At 43.6% G+C, this 14,303-nt stretch overlaps 1 long non-coding RNA gene across 1 annotated transcript; it reads left to right on the top strand.

The window, feature by feature from the left end:
• The first annotated feature begins 8,038 nt into the window (after positions 1-8,038).
• Positions 8,039-13,967, top strand: LOC116270772. Its single transcript, XR_004178968.1, has 2 exons — positions 8,039-13,033; positions 13,360-13,967. It is a non-coding gene; the product is annotated as an uncharacterized LOC116270772 (long non-coding RNA).
• Positions 13,968-14,303: the final 336 nt, after the last annotated feature.

Consider the following 14,303-nt stretch of genomic DNA (forward strand, 5'->3'; position numbering starts at 1 on the left):
ACTTGTATCTCTTTATCGATATTCTTTTCTGGGGAGATATAGTTCTTATCCTTTACTTCTTTAGATAAAGCTTCCTTAAGTTATTTGACCATATTTAAAATAGGTTACATAAGGTCTTTTTTTAATAGCAAATCTGATGTCTGAGGTTTTTGGGGAACAGTTTCCATCGACTGATTTTTTTATTCTTGTATATGGGCCGTATTTTCTTGTTCTTTGCGTGTCTCATTTTTTGTTATTGAAAATTAGACATTTTAAATAATATAATCCAATAACTTGAAATTCATATCCCTCTTCTCCTAGGTTTGTGGTTATTTCTTATTGTTGTTTTTTCTGTTTGCCTAGTGACTTTCCTGAAGTAATTCTGTAAAGTCTGTATTCCTTGTCTTCTGTGACCTCTAAAGCCTCTGTTCAGTTAGTTTAGTGGTCAACTAATGATGAGACAGAAATTTCTTTAAATGTCTTGTCAATAAGTTCCACAGGCTTTGCTGAGTGAATAAATGTGTGCATCAGGGCATGGTTTCAGCACTCTGGCAGGCAGTTTACAACACTGCCTTGGTCTTTACCTCCTGGTTGCATATCTTTGAAGTCAGCCAGAGATAAGAGCTTGGAGTCTAGGGATTTGTCCTGGGTATGTACCAAGTCCCACACACGCATATGGCCTCCTACATTACCAGAAATGTTTTGAAGTTTTTCAAAGTCTCCTATAGATATCTCCTTCCTCAGCTCTTTCTTTTAAGTTTTTTGATCAGTTTCTTGTTTCCTCTGTGTCACCAACTCAGGCAACTAAGATAGTAAATAATTGCTACCAATTATTTTCAACAAATGTCATGAGGAAAAGCTGTTCACAAGGAGGGACCTCTGAGTCAGGTCAAATAAAGACAGGCACTGCAAATTGGGGTTTCCTGAGAGCTGCCAGGCCAGTCACATAATGACAGTTCTCAAGAGATGGGACTTTGGGGAGCTGAAAGTTCATTTCATTCCCTCAGTGCCTGTTAGGCTGCTGTTTTTTCACAGCTACCATGATTGGGAGCCTGATGTTTTCAAGGCTACCACAGAGCTGGGGAAAGAGGCATGGGAATAGATTAAGCAAAATACCACTGTTATTACCAAGATTCATCTGTTTATTTTGTTGCTGTTTTTTCAGTAAACTCCTTTCGGATTGCTACAGTCCTTTGGTTAATTTGTAGAGTTTTGAAAAAGCTGATAAATTTTGCCAACGTTCACACTGCTGTTATTGAAGAGCAGACTTTTGGAAATCCTTACTTCACTATTCCCAGTGGCATCTCTCCATTGACTCCATTTTGTTGTCAATAAAATGAAGATTATCACAACTGAGTTACCTGCCCTAGTTGTTATGAAAGTCACATTTTAGAAGTGACAGGAGAAAGTTCCACGATTTGAGAAAAAATCATCTAGCACATGAAACAATGGGGTTAAGGAAGCCTGGCTTCCTTTTCACTAGCACTCGCTGGAGACACAGGGATGTTTTGTGGGCCTTGTCTTTGTGTCTCAGAAGCAGAATGTGAGACAGATTTTTGAGGTACCCAGCTGGCAAAAGTCTTCATAACTAGGAAGTCATAACTTCATACTAGGGAGTCATAACTCAACTCCCAAGCCCTGGGTCTTAGAAAAAGAACAGTAGCACTATCAGTCATCATGCTGAGATATTTTTTTCCTTGAGAGATGGCTTGAAAGAAAATAAATTTCTGTAGAATGAGATGAATAGCAATAGTAATGCTACATATCCCCTTCCTCCACTTTTTTTCTTGGAAGCCATTTCTCTTTCAGTTTTCTAATTAATTTCCATTTCTTATATAATTTTCACACATTGTAGAGAAAATTTCTTTTCAAAAACATGCCTGCATTCATCAAAAGTTGTACTGTTACAGGTTTCCTGAAGAAAGAAATTCAAGGGAATACAATTTGTTATTTTCTCCCTAAATTTTTTGTGACCCATCTGTACACAATAACGAAAAAAGATTGTGCAAGTTAAGGATGTTTTGCCACCATGAAAAAAACATCCTTTAAATATTCTCTTTCCCACTGATCCCTAAGGGGGTTTTCATGTCTGTTCTCTAGAAGCATGCTGTGATCTTAGTGGACACCCTGCAGTGGACTCCAGTTTCCAAGTTTTTTGGGTTTGAAGCATTGGGGGAGGGTGCTCCATGGCATCATTCAGATGAAGACGGAATCAGGGAACAGCTACGCCAAGATCTGTTCAGACCATTGGAGCAGCCAGCCAGGGATTTTTATTCATCACCTCATTGTTTACAGGCCAGTGTTAAAATCATTCTACTTTTTAGAACCAATGAGACTGTTCTAATTGTGTTATCAAAAGTGTGGAAAGACAAATCTTTTTTACATTAAAGCATGGTCATACCAACTTTCTCAGATCCCTGCCTACCATTTGAAACATGGCTGTTGGATCAATTGCCATGAGTCCTGTGGACTTTCTGCCACACGTGAGCCCTTAGGAGAAGGGGAGACTCTTCAGCAATGCTCTGTCTTTGTGTGAAGTTCCTTTTCGAGACTTCTTTCCTTTCACTTAGGTTCTTTATCAACAGCTCTTAAAATGCTAATGAGTCCTTAAGATGAGAGTGAACAGCTGCTTAAATATACCTATTTCTACCCGAAGTACCATGGCAAGTAAAAGAACTGTATCAAAGCACATCAGGAGGAGGAATGAGAAGTGGCTTGGGGCCATGCAGAGCCCCACCAGTGGCTGATTCTTCCCCCCTACAGGGGGAGGGGGGCAAGGGGAAGGGGAGGAGGGAAGGGGGAGGGAGGAAGGGGGAGGGGCGGAAGTGGGGTGGTTGGGAGCATCTCATCTATACAGCATCTCAGTCACTGATGATGCTCTTGAGGTCTGAGTGGCCATTTGCTTACATTAGTGGGAACTAACCAGTAATCTGGCGTTTTCCTAAGGATATGCTAAATCTAAATAATGTTTCCCTAAGATCTCACCTCACTTTCCGTAAGTTACTTTGGCTTCTTGCCCTCATCATGAAACATATTGAATCAAAGTAACTGTCAAGACTATCTCAGTGAGAACTTCTAAGCAGCTAAATTGGGAAGTAAACGATAGGAACACTACTTTTTGATCCAGGCGCCAGCATCATCCATGACAATGCCATGTGGTCTAGTGGACTTCACTGTATCCTGTACACATTGACCACGCCAAGCCACCATTTCCCTCATGTGTTTTCCTGGACACAAACGGATGTGAATACACGTATATAGGAAATGTCTGACTCTTTAGGGGACTCAGACTTAAGCACACACCTTCTGTGTCACTGTCAAATCACATTGATGTGAAGCCTCAGTAGGACCATCTCCATGTGATGTAGAGAATGTCATAAAATCATGTATATCTTTTCTGTTATTTAAAGATAGTCCTAAAGAATATTCCCTGTGACTTTGAACCCATTTGATTCTGAGAGTATTTAAAGTAGAAGTGTTTATGCACATTTGTTTTTTCTTTGATTGATCAAACGTCTGTTAAGCATTTACTATGGACCACATCCTTTGTCAAGTGCTGGAAATATTATGCTAGGGAGATGATCTCTATTTCTATAAGTTCGTAATGCAACTCACAGAGCACATATGAAACAAGCTTCACCTAATGCAAAGTTGTGCTTCCATAAATTATAAGTGAAACATGTTATGGGAACTCAGGTAGGGATTCTTTTGACATGGGTGAACCTGGTGATCAGGCAAGACCTTGGGAAGAATCAGTTGGGAGGCAAAGGGTGTCTCCTCCAAACTGATGGAATGATGTAAGTGAAGTCACAGAGTAGTGGACATGCATGGGGCTGTGGGGCATGGCATATCCTTGCTGTGCTTGCAGACATATAAAAATTACTATCAGTGACATGCTGGCCACCATATGGGTCTGAACCAAGCCTAACAAGATAAAGGAGGGAGAGCACTGTAATTTCTATCACTCACAGATGAAAACAATATGCCCTGTGGAGGACAGGCTCTGAGGTGCCCTCACCCATCATCATTGCCTCCCAGCATTCCTGTTCTTGTGAAGTTCTCAGACTCCTCCTCACATCTGAGAGAAACACAGAACTTCTTTGCCAGATCACGTGTGTCCTAACCCATGATGTGAGAAAATATGGACTTCATTGTCTATATCACCATTAGCATTTTGGTCACAACCAGTCTCTGAGAATTTCCAAACTTTCCCTTATCTTCCTCTATTCTTCCGAGTCCTTCAAACTCTTCTGTTACCTAGCTCCAAAGTCACATCCATATTTTCAGGTATCTTTATAGCAACGTCCCACTCCTCAGTACCAATTTTCTGTGCTACTCCATTCTTGCCTTACTATAAAGAATTATGTGAGGCTGGGTAATCTGTAACGGAAAGAGGTTTAGTTGGCTCACAGTTCTGCAGGCTCTATAGGAAGCACGGTGCCAGCATCTGCTTAGCTTCTGGGGAGGCCTCAGGGAGCTTTTATTCATGGCAGAAGGCAAAGTGGGAGCTGACATGTCACATGGCAAAAGCAGGAATAAGTGGCAGGGGCAGGTGCCATTCATTTAAATGACCAGCTCTCCAGAGAACTCATCCAGTCACTGTCATGAAGAAAGCACCAAGCCATGAGGGACCCGCCCCGATGACCTAATCACCTCCCACCAGGCCCCACTGCCAGCACTGGGGGCTACAATTCAGCATGAAATTTGGGTAGGACAGATATTGGAACCATCTCAGAGGCCATGTGGCGAGGAGCTTCAGGTGGCCTGTAAGAGTGGAGAGCAGCTACCAGCCAACAGTCGGCAAGAACCTGAAGCCCTAGCTCTACAGCTTCAAGGAACTGAATTGTGAAAAACTAAGGGAGCTTAGAGCAGCTCCCTCCCCAATGAAGCCTCAGGTCAGAATGCAGCGCCAGCCGGCATTGATATTAGCCTCTGTGCCTCTAAGCAAGGGGACCTAGCTAAACTAGGCCTAGACCTCAGACCCACAGAAACTAAGATAATCAATGTGCTTTTTAAATCTGTTAAATGTGTGATAATTTGTTACACAACAATAGAAAACTAATACCCGGCCCTTTCTTTATTCCTCTGAGAATTTCTTTACTAAGAAGACATTGACTACTACTACCCGCTTTTTCTCTCCCTTAGTTTTCAGTTTCAGGACAGTGTTCCTCCAGAGATTCTTTTCAAGTTTTGGCCTAAATGATAAAGTGGGGTGCAGTTTAAAATGGCTGTTAGAAAGTGTAACTCTTAGTGGATCTGTGGTGCAGGGGTGTGGTGCTGGGCACCTGTGCAGGCAGCGCAAGTGTTCCCGGGCCTACAGTGCCAGTCCCGCGTTCCACTCTCTGCCCACAGCACGTGTGAAATGCAGGTCTGTGGCCTGGGCATCCTTGCCATCATTTTGATTTCTGGCGCCATTGCAAGGGATGGAGAAGCAGTGTCTTGCCGAGGATTTGGCTTCGGATGGTAACTGTGTTCACTACCATGTGAACCCTGACCCGAGTCCCCTCTCTGAGGCTGGGCCTGCTGGACTTTCAGAACAAGCAGTGTGCAGGAACAGACAATGAGCCTGCAGCCAGATGGTCTGGGCCCTGGCCCTGCGTCCTGTTAGACACTGAATCTGGGCGTGTCGTTTAACCTTTCTGAGCCCTGGTCTCTTCATTTGTAAATCGGGGCAGTGCTAATGATTATGAACAAAATAATAATCAACCAGTGTCTGCATACTTCATGGGATGGTGTGGACATTCAAATACATGCAGAAGTGTTTTTGAAAACTACCAAGTGGCATCTAACCCTGTTGTTTCTTCCCGTAGGGACTCAGCAGTTGAGACAAATGGAGCTTTTGTCAGAAATAAACCTAGAAACTGAAGCAAGGGAGGGAACCATGCCCAGCACTGTCACTGGTTTCCTGGTGGTGTGATGTAGCTGCAGAGCCTTAAATTTTGATAACATGATCAACCCAATTTAGGGTCCAAATCAAGAGTGTCTTTATCACTGCTTGATCTTCCCAAGGAGGACGATGTTCTGACCTCAAGTCATCGCAAGTGCCAGTGAATTAGCAGTTATTATCATCAGATCAAGTCTCCAGTTACTGCATTCACTGTGCCCCTTAGGAGTTAGGAGAAAGCTAATGCTGTTCAATTGTTTCCTTTCTCACCTGATCTGTCCACTTCCACAACAATTAGGAGGAGTTTCCTACCACCCATCTTGGGTGGACTACTGGACATGGTCCTTGGCATCTGGCCTTCTCTGATTCTCTTCTTGACTTTTATTTGTCTTCTGTCTCTGTCCATGTTAAACTCACAAGATATTTTCCCACTTTGGCCCACTTTGGTGTGTGTGCATGTGTGGGTATGGGTCTGTGTATATGTCCGTGACTGTATGTGTGTGTGACTGTGTGTGTATATGTGACTCTGTGTGTATGTGACTGTGTGTGTGTGTGAGTATGTGTATATATGGTTCTAGTTCAAGCTTTCCACCATCTGGTTCAGCCCTCTGGTTGTAGCATTCACTGAGTCAGGCACTGCTCTAAATGTCTCAAATGCATTCACCCATTTAATTATCTATGGACAATTGTTATCAATGTCCTTATATGGCAGGGAAGGAAGATGAAACGGAGAGCTTATTGAAGTGGTTGGGGAACCATAATCAGTTAGTGGCAGGATTGGAGTTCAAACCTGGGGATGGAGTTGGGGCCCACACTCTGAACTACACCTTCAGTGCTTCTCAAACTTTGGCATCCATCAGAATCCCCTGGAGGGTTTTCTGGGAAACAGATTGCTGGGCTGCACGCCTAGCACTTCTAATTTAGTAGGTCTGGGTAGGGGTTACAGAAGGTGGGCTTCTCACAAGTCCTAGGCCATAGGATGCTGCTGGTCCAGCCACCCACTTTGAAAACTGCTGTGCCATATATTATGCTCCTTGATTTGAATGATTCGGGAAAGACTCTCTTCCCAACCGGCTCAGGCCTGAACATATGCATGAATGGTGGTTAAATCCTTCAGTATTCTTAGATTATTTTTCTGTGCACATGCGGACTGTTAGGAAGGGACCATGACTTCAGCCTGGGGTGAATCACGCACTCTAGGTGTGCCCACTGACAGCCTCGGAGGTACTGACAGGAAGGTGGAAAGGGAGAGAGCTTGGATCAGGGAGGCTGCTGAGTAGAGAAGAGGAGGAGAGGGCATCACACTCACCCACCTTGAGATTTGTCTGGGTCTGTTTCCACCTGGAGACACCCCTGCATGTGTCAAAAGAGTGAACGCTCTTCCTGACTTGGCTTTGCATTTCTCTGTCCTTCAATACATAAATGGAGTCAGTGCAGGTATTGAGAGGTGCCAGTGAGTAGGTCTCTTCATGGATGCCTGGGCCACATGTAGATGTGGACCTGTGCTACAGCAGGAAGAAAGGCACATGCCTCTGTGTGGGGTCTGTATCTCCTAGAGCTTGAGAACCATTGGCTTCATCAAAGAAAAGTCAAAGAGGAATTATGCACCGGCCACTTGCTAACCATGGCAAGAAGACTTTCCTCCAGATTGTTGCAATGGGGGAAAGAGATGGGTCTCAATTCCAAACCCAGCAGGGACGGTGGGGGGGTTTATACCAACAAGAAGAGTGAGGGGTCAGTGGGGAAAATTACTAAGAAGAGCTTGATTAGATCTTAAGGGTAAACTAACTTAACAGAATTCTTGCTGAAAGCAGGCCAAGAACTTAGGTATCAAGAGTGAGAGATGAGGAACTTGAGCAGATATTAAGGCTGGGCAGATTTGTGACAAACTAACACAGGAGGTCTTTCCTTTTCTTTCTTTCTTTCTTATTTTATTTTATTTTATTTTTTGAGACGGAGTCTCGCTCTGTCACCTGGCTGGAGTGCAGTAGTGAGATCTCAGCTCACTGCAACCTCCACCTCCCAGGTTCAAGCGATTTTCCTTTCTCAGCCTCCCAAGTAGCTGGGACTACAGGCACACGCCATCACGCCCAGCTAATTTTTGTATTTTCAGTAGAGACGGAGTTTCACCATGTTGGCCAGGATGGTCTTGAGCTATTGAACTTGTGATCTGTTCACCTCAGCCTCCCAAAGTGCTGTGATTATGGGTGTGAACCACCGTGCCTGGTCAAGGAGACCTTTTCTAAAACTAGCTCAGCAGGTCAAGTTTGAGGCCTAATTGAGAAGAGCACACAGAGAAGCCTGGTTAAAGTTTGATCCAAGAGAGAGTCTTTGTCAGCGGGAGAAGAGGCAAGAAGGCTGAATAACTGAGTGGGGCAGCATACTTTCTGATAAATAAAGGTCCTCACCAACAATTTTCCATCCTGGTTCAAGAAACAAGAAGATATGACAATTTATCTACAGGAATATTGTAAAAATTTTAGGTCAAGATTAATTTTAACTTTCTCTACAACTTAAAACACTACATTTGGCCAGATAAATTGTTTGATAAATTGTTTAACTCAGACATGGTTAAATTAACCAAATAATGGGTTATTAAAAGTCCAAGAAAAGTTTGAAGTTAGCAAGTAAAAACAGAACTCAAAACTATATTAAATAGTCAGACTTACATGGAGACTGTATGAAATACTGTATCAAATAGATTGACTCACAGGCCATTTTCTGTGCCAATATAACAGTATTTTCATGAATGGTCTGAACAATAAAGTTCATCTCGTGAAATTTTCAGATGAAAGCAATGTGGCCATGACGGCTGATACTTGGGGGACTTGAGCGGGCTTTTACAATGCCCCAGCGAGGAGGCAGCACGGGCTTCAAATCAAGAGCCATGGCATCTAATGTGGCTTACATGGAGGGTTGCCCTTGGGAGAGAACAATAAATCCTACAATTACATTTGGCAAGCAATGAGTCAGTTATACTCAAAGGAAAAGAAAGATCAGTGGGTCATAACAGGAAACAAGCATGGCTGAGAGCTGCCTCTGTGGAAGCTCCCAGGTGATGTCAACAGTGGATTTGCATTGGTAAACAAAGTGCTCTACCTCCCATTGCCTCTGGCGCAGAGCCTCACCCCCACTCTGCCTTCACTGCAGATTGGGTTTTCCGGTGAGCAGACCCTCACATGGGGTTTAGCATGCAGACTCTTTATTAAGGAGCCCCTGCAGCTCATGTGGAAGGGTCAGGAAGCTGGCTGGGCAGAGGAAGAAGTGGAGCCCTGATATAGGCTGACCCCACAGGGTGCCCCAGAGCGAGAATTGCCCCTTTCAAGTTGTAGAGGGTTGAGCCTAAGTGGCCAGGTCTTCATATTCATGTATCAGTGCATTGGATCCGGCTCTGTGCAGGCTAGGCTTCCCTGAAGGGGCTGACTCCCAGCACTGGGCAAAGGCCTTCTCCTTCCACTTTCAAAGCCAAACTGAGCTGTATAGCAAATTCCTAAAGGTATTTATGTTTTCTCTGATATATTCATGAATAATGTGAGTTGTGTCTGTTTCCCTAGGTCTCCTCTCTTAGCTACGGCAAATACTGAGTTGTGATTTGTTTTTATATCTATTTCTCCTTCACTGAACTAAACTCTTTGTGGATCAAGGCTGTGTGTGTCACTGTAGATTCCATCCATTGGCGCAGGCCTGGCATAGCATAGCATCTGCTCGGTACAACGTTTGTTGCCAGATCTATTTCTTTGTCAATTCTTCCCTCCTGCAGAGCTGGGTGCAGCTCCAGACCTGTGCATCACTGGAGCTCCAGTCTGTGCATCACCGTAACTGATTGGAGAGGCAGGGAATGGATGTGCACGATGTACCTGCAGGGACAGGTGACTTAGCTCAGCTGTAAGAAAAGATGCCTGCTGAAATATTGATGACTTCTTACTGTACATTCTTGCTCTGGAGAACATTTTATCAGTATCTGTGAAATGCCTGCATAGCAGGGAGGATGACTTGATTAATAAGTCACATGAAGCCTAAACAATGAACGTCAGCAGGGCCTTTCTTCAGGTTTAAATAAGATAAAGCCCTTTGAGCCTTCTGGGCAAGAACATGCTCTTCAGCAGGTAGGACAGGTGATGACAGGCACTGAGGTAAAGTCTTCAGACAGGTTTTCAGGGAAATGAATATCTCTTTCCAGAGTTAAGTAACTCCTGTGTGATGGCGCTTCATCTCAGTCAAAGGGGTTCAGTACATATTTGTATTTTTTCTCACAGAGCGTGAGGTCAGGGAATATTCCAGCTCTTGGTGCCCCCGGGCATCCACATAAAGCAGGACGGACAGCAAGGCTCTCATATGCCTGGCCTGCTGTGTGCTCTGCCCCAGGGCTGCTTCCCTGCTTACCTTGCTGTTTCATCTGACGGGGTCAAAGGACATGAGTGTCCTGTGGCTAGCTTCTTCCGCACTGACTTTGAGGTCTTGGTTGCATGGCACAGAAAGCCCTGGCCAGAACCCGTGCACTGTGGGTCCCCACTGCTGCTGTCCTTTCCCCAGCTTTGGCTACACTGAAATGTCCAGAGTGATATCTGCAGGCACGGCATGACCCAAAGCTCCTGCTGAGGCAAAGACCTCTCCTTAGCTTCATTTCTAAATTGAATACACATACAAATAGGCATTTCCATACTCAGAGTCAGGCTGGTAATTTGGTACAAGTTAACATTAAAAAAATACAGATCCAAAAGCCATATGTAATCTATTAATGCTACTTTTAGAAATCTATCCTATGTCTACCCTAAGGAAACAGAGATATGAAACATATTTACATATTAGGATGGTTAGAGTAATGTTTACAATAGTAAAAATTCACATCAACAATAAAAAAGTTAAATCATGGTATACCCGTCATACAAAACTTACTCATCTGTTAAAACTATAGTTTTGGAAAGTTGACTGTCATGAAAAATTGTTCAGGATAAAATAAGTAAATTAACAAGATAATAATATCTCAATTTTATACATTGAGCTCTATAGCAAAAAGACACTGATATGCATATACACGTGTATTATGTATATGCATGTCAGTGTCTTTGGTCAGTATGATTATGGTGCTCTCTATTTTATTCTTTAAGCTTTTCTGTGTTTTCCGGAATTTCTACAATAAGCACATTTTATTCATAAACAGAATATACCAAATTGCAATAAATAAATACATTGAATATAAACCAAAGATTTATTCATCAACCTGTTCTGCTTTTGTGTTCGTCTACCACCAAATGTGTGCATTTGCACACACAAACTTCTCGTTTGCACACACCACAAGATGAGACTCACAATGTGGAGAGTCATATAGGAGCATGAGTGTCTCTGGGTTATGGGCTTCTGGCCCACAGTGATAAGGCTGGGGAGAGGCCCCTGGACTGCCCTCACATTCTGCATCCAGGGAGGAGCAGGGTTTCTCAGCGGGCAACACTGCCTCATGTGTTTGCATGAGTGAGTGATGTATCCTTCCTGCCCACCTATCTGGGACTCCCAACCTGGCCTTCTCAGGCCCTGGCTGCAAGGGACTGGATAAATATACAAGAGGCATCCAGAGATTCAAGAGTTGCTAACTTGTGGCCCATCCAATTATAGAAAGCACTCTGCTTTTTGGCACCTATTAAACAGAGTTTCTATTAATGAAGTCTTCTGCTTAGCAACCAAGCAAGGATAATTGATGTTTAAATGATAACCCTGAGGACTGTGAAACTCTAAAGTGCCTTCTGAGTTATCAAAGAAAAATTAACATTCCTATAATGTTTCTGCAACTTATTTTTATAGAACAGCACAAAGAGGAGAGAATTAAGATAAATGGAAAGAATTCTTAGCAAACAAAGATTATGTTAATTATTAGATTCGAGTTTGAGAGTTGGAGAATTGGACTTTGAAAGAATCTCATGTAATTTAATGTAAGGGAAAGTGACACCCATGGTTTGCACAGATAGAAAATATGGCCAAGGTTCAAGCCCCTGGCCTCGCACCCCTTCTTTGACAGTGATCCTTGAGTCTTCTGTGACTCATCCTGCTTAGCAAATATTCGAGGTAGGCAAATTTGCCGTTGGCAAAGGTTGGGTCCTCTTTCTTGTGTATCATTATTTCTCCCCTTTCAGTGGTTGCCCCACTGAGATGGAAATGTCAGTGATTACCCCCCTTTACTATGAGAGTATCAGGGCACAGAGAGTGGGCTGGAGGCACAGGCTCAGAGCCACAAGGCTCAGCCCTCCAGCTGTGAAACTTTAGATGAATTACATGGCTTCTCTGGGTCTCACAGGGTTATCAGAAAGACCAAATAGCTTAATATTTATAAAGTGGTTAAAACAGTGCTTGTCATAATATTCTATATTAGTGTTTGTTCAATAAATGTATCATATCTCTAAGTATTTACTTTCAAAATAGGAGGTGTGTGAGAAATAACTTTACATCAGTCACAGACTCACATGTGGTATGTATCCTGGCTTCAGTGGGGAAAGCATTGGCCAGGGCACCTTGTTGGCCACATCCCAGCCACCCCACACAAGTGACTTCTGTGTCCAGAGGTGACCTTGGTGACCACAATTTAATAGTGGGTTTTGCTGGAAAAAAAGATAAACTAATAAAAAGGACCATGACTGAGAGAAAGTAGCTTAGTAATAGAACTTTATTTTTCTGCCTGAAAACCTTTTAAGGAAAGCTAGCCCATCAATACAAGCAATATGTGAGTGGATGAGCTGGAGGAACTGCCCTCCTTTTATTTGTGAAAATTCAAACGCATGAAAATTTGAGTCATTCATAAAGAAAATCCCCTAAGCAAGTGAATGCAGCACTTTGGTGGGGGCGGGGATTTTGGTGGATGATTGCCATGTTTGGGGAATTTTCTTTGTCTTAGTGATTGAACTAGACATAGTTCATAAAACTATGAACTCATAAGCCATAGAACACATAAGCCACTGAGATTCCGAGAGATACAGCCATCACACATTCATCTGGCAACTCTATTCATCTGTGACACACACTGGGTAACGAAAGACTTGGTATATTATTTGTAAAGAGTCTGAACAATGTCATCGAGAACAATGTGGTTTGGGGTTAAAACTGCCCAGAGCTCTCACTCATAGCCTTTATTCTATGCTGATAATTACTCCTCCTGATGACCACAGGTGCCTTTGGAGACATCTGGTAAGATTAAGGCTCCTAGAAGATGTGGGTGTCCACAGCGGTCCATGTGCAGTGCCTGGAGTCAGGGCCGCATTCTACCCGTCACACGTTCCCAGCAGACATAACCGGCCCGCACCATATCGTTCTGTCCGCCCCCTTGCCTTTGAGGGGCTGTCCATTCTTCTCCCTGCAGTCAGGAGGATCCATTCGAGAGGCAAATCCGATCTTGCCCCCATCCCTTCTCTTCTCACCTTGGCCATCTCTGGCCAGCTGCTTTCCCTATCCAGTGTAAGGTTTTTGTCCCCTCCCCACTGCCTGGTTTGTACCTTTTCTTCCTCCTTTTTCAGATCTCAGCTCCAGCAGCAGTCTTCAGGAGCCCGTCCTGCCTTTTTACTTTCAAAACAGGAGGTGTGCGAGAAATAACACCTGGCATATGCTTCCTTCCCACTCTGGCTGCAGTCATCATTTCACACGGATTCAGGTGGAAACCTGAATATCTCTCTGCCACTGGGCCCGCAGACCCACGAGAACAAGATTGTACCTTTTTATTTGGTCTTTCTCTCATCAAAGCATCCAGCACTCTATTAATGGGGGTTAAACAAATGAGCACATTTGTTTGAACTTGGCTCTTTGGATGCACCTTGACCAGCCTGGAAGGATAACACACAGCAAACACCCCTGCTGGGTGGCAGCTATGATGCTGGTGCTGGTGCTGGTGCATTGGGTGCCCTCCCCTTTCTCGCCCCTTCTGTCTTGAGCCCTACTATTCTTTGTGCCTTTAAAGCTCCAGCTGAAAGCTTCCAACTTCTGATTAGGAGCCCAGGTTCATTTGGGAGCCTTATTCACATCCTAGTTCTGTCACTTCCTGGCTGTGTGATCTTGGGCAAGTTGTTCGCCTTCTCTGTGCCTCAATTTCCACCTCTGTAAAGAGGAGATAATAAAATTTCCTACTTCATGGAGCTCTTTGGAGAATTATGTACTAATGAGTTAATATATGTAAAGCACTTAGAAATACTCGGCACAGAGTTAGCACTGGACAACTGCTCAGAGAAGCACTTCCCAGTTTTTATTTAGCTTTTATTTTATCAGGCATATCCCATACCTTTCTTCCTTGTAGGATTCTCCTCAAAGAAATCTTGACTGCACATGAGATTTGATTTTGGGCCCACTTAATAAATGTATGTTTTCTTATTTGCTAAAAGTGGAGGTTTGAGTGGAAGTGATCCATGGTTCTCTGCAACCCTGAGATTCTAGAATCTCACATCTTCCTCCACTGGAGATGCTCTCATTA

This window comes from Papio anubis, chromosome 16 (assembly GCF_008728515.1).
Source record: "Papio anubis isolate 15944 chromosome 16, Panubis1.0, whole genome shotgun sequence".
Taxonomy (NCBI): domain Eukaryota; kingdom Metazoa; phylum Chordata; class Mammalia; order Primates; family Cercopithecidae; genus Papio; species Papio anubis.